Here is a 7,438-nt window from a genome sequence, read left to right on the forward strand (position 1 = left end):
ACCCGAGGCAGTAGACACCAGGGGACAGGTGGAACGGACGCTACCTTTTACCCAAACACCCAGGGAGAATAGGGGTAGCAACCGATTCCAGGAACAGGACAACGATTGGAGAGAGGAAAGTGGTTGGCCATTTACCACTTCCAATCCGCCAACGCGTCCGGAAAGACAGGAAGATTTTTATCCTAACCATTCCAGTATGGAAAGGATAAACTTCCTGTTACGGATCTGCAAGGAGATCCCAAAATATGATCCCATTGTAGATCCGTTTACTTCATGTGATATCTTCGAGGGTCACTGTAACAAGTATTCAGTGGCTCACGAATATCGCATGGAGTTATTCAAGTTATGGTTACCTACACACCTAAACCAAAGGTATGAGGTAACGGGGAGGACACAACCCATGAATGGACAGTTTTATGACAAGGAGGAACGTCTCTCCATACTCATGAGACTGGCAACGGGCCATTGGGACGTCACTCCAGATATCCTGTCCAAGTTCAAACCCACTATACATGACGAACCTTTGTCTATGTGTAGTCGGTTTGAAGCCATGTATAGAAGGGTTACAAAGGATCACGGTGTCGGAATTCCACAGGGTATGATACGTATGTTTGTGGAGAAATTCCCATACCTTGATACTGCAATCCGGTTGAGCGCAGCCAGGGAACCATCCCTCACGGATGCTGCTATGATTATTGAGCAGTGCAGACAGGATACACTGCTCAATAAGAAATTCGTCAAAGTGACGGAGCGTGCGCCTGTACCTGATATATCTCAAGATGATCGGGTACAGCACACAAAGGGTAATTCAACTATTCGCCCCACGGCCCCGCCATTGGAAAGGATAGGAAGCATTCGATGCTTCCTATGTTTACAATACGGGCACATAAAGAGGAATTGTCCACAATGGTCACGTAATAACCGGACAAATCCTGAGAGAACGGGCAATAATAACGGTTTCAAGATGAAACCTAATTATGCCAAACCAGTGGGGGAATATCTGGGACATTCACAGGTCCAGACACCAAAACGTGTGGCTGTTGTGAATGACCCTGCGCGTTCGGTAAGGAGTGTGGAATCCCTGGAATCCACACTAAGGGTCCATAACAAGAACCCACAAGTGGCAGTATGTACCTCACAGGTACCTACTGGGAGTCTGGTAGAAATTGATTGAAGATCAGGGATCCCTAAAGAACTGGCGCCAGTATGTCCTATCATACTGGATTCTTCAAGGAGACCCCACATAAAAGCCAAAATAAAAAATCAGGACGCCGAAATCATGCTTGACACTGGTGCGGAAATTTCCATTACCAATGTCAAACATGATTTACATCCCAACAGCCCTCAGTGTGTGGTGATCGGATTTGATCACCAACAAGGGGGGGTGAAGGCCCACAGAATAGAAGAAGTAATTGTCCAGATTACCACTCACACAACCCTTAGGATCCCCATGTGGTATTACCCCGGTTCTGACAACATTATTGGAACCGACGTAATGACACAAAATGGGTGGATCCTAGATCTGGCAAATAGTATTGTATGGAAAGGTCCCAGACAATCCAAGGTGTTTGTCATCCAACGCCAGTTTCTGGGACCACCATTGCCAACAGTAGATGACTCTACTGAAGTACTTGAACACAAATGGCCTGAGATCTCGCATAATCCAGATCTTGAGCCTATTGTGTATGAGTACCCCGACCTGTGGGCCCAGGGAAAAAACGATTGTGGCAGACTGATTGGAGTTCAGGTGGACATACAAGGTCCCGACCCTCCACCTCAACGCCAATACCGCTTTCCGCCAGAAGCCACCCATTCAATTTTGGACACTGTCCAAGAATTGAAAACTAAGGGGGTGGTCATAGAGGGCAATTCTAAATGCAACAATGCCCTCTGGCCAGTAAAGAAAAAGGACACCAATGCATGGAGGCTCACCATAGATCTCCGGGTCCTCAACAAGTACACCCCAATGTCCGCTCCAGTGGTGGCACAGACTCCCGACATCATGGCCAGAATAAGCGGCAAAAGTCGCATATTCTCAACCATAGATGTTGCCAATGGGTTCTTCTCTATTGAACTCACTGAAAACTGTAGGTACAAATTTGCCTTTACAGTAGGGGACAAACAGTACATGTTCGGTGTACTCCCCCAGGGATTCCACAGTAGTCCCACGTATTTTCACCAGGCATTGGCGGCCGTTCTGAGTGTATTTTCACGGCCAGGATGCCTTCTGCAATACGTGGATGACCTGCTCTTACAAACAGAAACCATAGAAGAACACTTGGTTCTGTTAAAAGAGCTATTGGGACTCCTGGCCAAGTCGGGACTCAAGCTGAGTCCCCACAAGGCAAATTTGGCCAGAACGGAGGTGACTTTTCTTGGAGTCCAAATTTCTTTTGGAGCCAAAGGGATCGTGGCAGCCAGAGTGGAAGCCATGGTAAAGTTACCTAGGCCGGGCACTCTACAGGATTTAAGAAAATTCCTGGGAGTTGCTAATTTCATGAGGGAGTTCATAGAGGATTTTGCTGCCAAAGCAAAACCCCTCTATGAACTCCTCAGAGGAGAAGACCCTTCAATCAAAGGTTGGTCTGATGCACAGGAAGAGGCCTTTTCTACTTTGAAAAGGGACCTCTCCTCTGCCCCTGTATTGGCTACCCCCCATCCTGAAGGGGAAATAGCCATACAGGCGCATGCAGGGACGGAGTCTATCTCAGCGGTCCTCCTACAGCAGATAGGGTATGACACTAGACCGCTGGGATACTTCTCCAGGTTACTTTCGCCTGTTGAACGAGGGTTCGATGAGTGTGCCAAACAACTGGCAGCCATACACTATGCCGTCAAAACCACTGAGCATATTGTAGGCTTCAGGCCCCTCACTTTGCAGACTCCACACTCTCCATTGGCCCTCCTGCTCCGTGATACACTCCCTGGAGTCTCCCAACAGAGATTTGGGAGGTGGATTATGGATCTCAGTGGCCGGAGTCTACAGGTGAACCACAAAGCCAAGTATGTTCTGTCCCAGTTACTGAACCTAACTGGCACCGAACATGACTGTGGCCAACCAGCGCACATCAACGCGCCACAAATTTTCAGGACCGATAAACATCCAGAAGACAGAGTCATCTTTGTTGATGGCTCTCGATTTTTCATGGATGGGACATATGTCACAGGTTTTGCTGTGCTGGATGAGACCACAGGTACCCAGAATCTTGTCAAGTTACCAGGTCACATGTCGGCACAGCGGGCGGAACTGGAGGCAGTCAAGAAAGCCTTGCTTCTTCAACCCCCAGGGAAACGAATTATATATAGCGACAGTTCATATGTAGTTCGTTCTCTCACCCTGCACCTGGACACATGGAAAAGACGAGGATTTGTGGATAGCCAAAACAAACCTCTGGCTCATTTGTCGGTCCTGAAAGAACTTTGGGAATGGGGCATGGCACACCCGGCGGAAGCAGCCATCATAAAAATCCCTGCGCATCAGAAAGGGGATGAGCCTTTGACGCTAGGTAACAACAAGGCGGATGAATTGGCCAAACTAGCGGCAGTATCTGGGATCCTTCAGGAAACAGACACTGAGGCGCTACCAGCCTACCACATTGCAGTTCGTACCAACCTGAGTAAAGGCCCGGTGTCATTTGAGGAGGAACAAGCAAAAGACCCTCTTCTAATGACACACCTCACATCTCCTCAGCATCCCTGGTCAAGACAGCAAGGGATCCTGTGTTATGATACCGGTACACAACAACTTCCTCTTCCCGTGGTTCCACAGCATCTGCAAGCAGAACTGACCCGATTGAACCACCAACTGTTTGGACACCTGGGCCGGGATAAACTCTTGTCTCTCCTGAGAGACAAATTATACTGGCCGGGAATGTCCAACACAGTAGAGGAAGTAACACAACAGTGCCTGGTATGTGCTCAGGTTAACCCAAGGGCGTCAGCCCTGAAGCCGGTGTTGCAGCGAGTCCCTCCTGCAGATGGTCCATGGTCCGCACTACAAATAGATTTTATAGGACCTTTACCAACAGGAAGTCGTAACTATCGTTACGCACTGGTGGTAGTGGATGTTTTCTCTAAATGGGTAGAAGCCATCCCCACGGTTAACGATTCGGCTACAACCACTGCCCGTGTTCTCTGGGAACAGGTTCTGTCACGATGGGGGATCCCCAGATTGATAGAGTCAGACAGAGGGACCCATTTCACGGGTAAGGTAATGAAAGCGCTTTGTGGTCTTTTAGACATAAAGCAAAGGTTTCATGTGCCTTACCACCCTCAGTCAGCGGGCATCGTGGAGCGGATGAACCGGACCATAAAAACACGACTTTCTAAAGCACTACTGGAGAAAGGTTCCACATGGGTAACCTCTCTGCCAGCCGTGCTAATGGGAATCCGAGCTACCGAGGCAACCAGTACCGGTATCACCCCGTTCGAACTAATGACCGGACGCAAAATGCCCTTATGCCTGCCCAATGAACCCCTGGTGTCAGAACCAGTGAAGAACGCCATCGCCAGAGACCTGTTTCTCCAACAGGTACAACTAAACCTGAAGGAGTTATTGCCTCATGCAGCAATACGGCTACACAGACCGTATCTACAGGGGGAAACACCAATGCCCTCTGTAGGAGAGCTGGTGATGGTGAAAATCTTCCGTCGGGCCGGCCCCTGGGATGCAAACTGGGAAGGACCCTATCAGGTCCTTGAAGTAATGGGTGACACCATGCTAAAGGTGCAAAGGCCGATGACGACCAAGAAAAAGTCACGTAGGCGGCAGGGAGTTTTGTGGATCCATATCGACCAGGCCAAGGCCACCCGAGCCTCCCCAACTCAATAACATGAACCCTCACAGAGTTGGGTGACCAGGGGGGGGGGGGGGTGTGTATTGGTGGGTCGAGGGTGGATCCATGAAACTAATTACACACACATTGAATTAACAGATCACAGGAGGGAGACTCACCAAGGCTACGACTAGCCTGAAAAGATATAGAGATCCTCTGAACATGGCATATCCCCAACTTGTGGCACTGGTGGTAAGCATGATGATGGCGGGCTCAACCTCTTCGGGGGAGGGCCTGGGAGTTAATAAACCCGGCCTTTTAATGGTGGAATGTTTGGAGGGCAAAATCTTGAAACCATACGAGAACTTTTCCTTTATACCAGGACAGTGGTATCTGTATGGTTTCCAGAGGGAGAGTTTTGCCCAAGGTGTAATTCAACATTATACCCCTGTGGAGAATGTGTCTGCCATACAACATGATTTACATGCCCTCTGCCTCAAAGAATTCAGACATTTTCGGGACTCTGACCCTACTCCTATGAGATCCTCAAGATGGGTGTCTAGGGACCCTCACTTGCATCCTTACAAACAAGTGGAAACCAACACTACCACAGTGTTGTGTACCAAGGAGGGGGTTCTGAGTCCTGAGGATGTCACGGGTGCAGAATATAGTGGCTGGTATATCCTTAAGGCTACCTTCATAAGGAGGGATAGCCAAGATGGGCTGAGGGTAAGGACATATTTTGACAGACCCATTCCGGTAAAGGGCACCCTAAAAGCTTATTGTATGTTAAGAGATTCCCAGATGATTATCACTAGGGAATCCAGTTATGTTCAGGGACATGTGTCCACAGATTACATACGAACCAGTATAATGATGCTAAAGTTAAACTGCAGTAACTCTGGCCAGGTCCTATGGAATGACCAGAGTGGTCCGGTAAAACTGGAAGGCTTTTACCGAGCCACCATTTTAAAAGTACGGACAGATGCCAAGGATCTCAGGTATGCTCAGTTAAAGGGATCTCCATCCATACGGTCTTTTATGATCACCATCATGAGAGACAATTGTGTTCAGGAGGTGACTGGATATTATTTCATCACCTATGCCCACTGGGAACAAGATACCCAGATGGTAACCTTGGACACTAATCCCTGGAGATGGGATTTGGTGTGCAATGGAGTGGATACCCCTACAGTGGATGTATGGATGGACGGTACCCCTATGAATGAGGAATACCGGGGTAGGTATGTGTCTTCCGATTGGAAAGACCCCAGTAGCAGGGATATTAACTTTGACATCAATATAGATGGTTCGTTTAGATGGCCTTTTTGCGAGGCAGTAGATGAAGGGTGCTGGACCTTTACACAATGGGTCTATCTGTCTAAATCCAAACCCGTAGGAAAACTAGTGCTACAGGTTGGAGAAAGTGACCAATGGTATCCGTTCAAAGGTAGAGGGCAAGTTTGTGTAACCGTGGTGAGGATCCCCTATGAAGCAACAGGTCTCCAACCTGTAAAAATGCATTTAGACTCTTGCAACGCCCCTATCCATCAATTGGCAGATCCTATAGCTCCTCAACTGTCATCCCCATGGAAGATCATCACGGGGACAAAATTCGTCCTATTTACTTGGAGAATTTCCGTAGATGACTTCCGAGTCGACCAATGGGATCACAGATGTGGGGAGTTTGTGAGGAACCAAATTGACATGATAAGAGGTTGGATAGAGGCGGGGCAAGAGGTAAGAAAGGATGATCTCATACACAGGAATCAAAGGGGAAGAAGAGATCTGATAGCCATGGGACTAGGCGGAGGTGCATTGGGAGTGGGCGCCCTGAACACTATGGACATGGAAGTCCTGAGAGGTAAACTTGGGGATGTTGCGCGACACGCCGGAGAAGGATTCGAGACCCAGCTTGATGTAAACCACGTCTTAGAGGGTTTGCAGCATTCGCACATAGATGCCACTACCTCTCTATCTTCTGCTTTACGAGAGAAGTTTAGAAGGTTAGTCGTGGGTCTCTTGGAAGAACAGGATAGAGCTCAGCTCGCTCTGGCGTGTACGCAAGTCCAGAGTGAACTCTCAGGCAACCTTAAACATATTGTATCATCGTTGTACGGCGGCCACTTTCCATTTAACCTCCGCCAACGTGTAAGTCCTCTTATATCTCCTTTTGCAGCTAATCACACCAACTGGTGGGTAGTACAGTGGCACGGCTGTAGGAATCTCACTTGCACTGCTTCATCATTGGCTCCTGTATCTGGCCATCTTAGACAAGGTTACAGTGCAATTAACTTAGGGGTTGTCATAAATAACCAGACGGTGCTTCATCCACAGCTCCCCGCGGGCGTTCTAACCTATGAGAAAGGCCATCCTTATCTGTTAGACACAGAGGGATGTTGGAAGAAAGGGGATGCTATCCTCTGTCAAGGTAGTCAGGATCGGGTGTTAAGACACCAATGTTGGAGCACCGAGGGGTCCTGTGAGATGAAGGCCAGCCCAATACCCTCTTCCCTTAAATACTTGGGACAGGGGTATTGGTGCTGGTACCAAAGGCAAAACATGTCTTATACAATCTATGGAACTAACTGCACTGAGAGAGGAGTACTCCTCCCTGGAGCGTATTGCACCCTTAGCCCCGTCCTAGGTTTAGATGTCGCAGA

This window comes from Bufo gargarizans, chromosome 1 (genome assembly GCF_014858855.1).
Source record: "Bufo gargarizans isolate SCDJY-AF-19 chromosome 1, ASM1485885v1, whole genome shotgun sequence".
Taxonomy (NCBI): domain Eukaryota; kingdom Metazoa; phylum Chordata; class Amphibia; order Anura; family Bufonidae; genus Bufo; species Bufo gargarizans.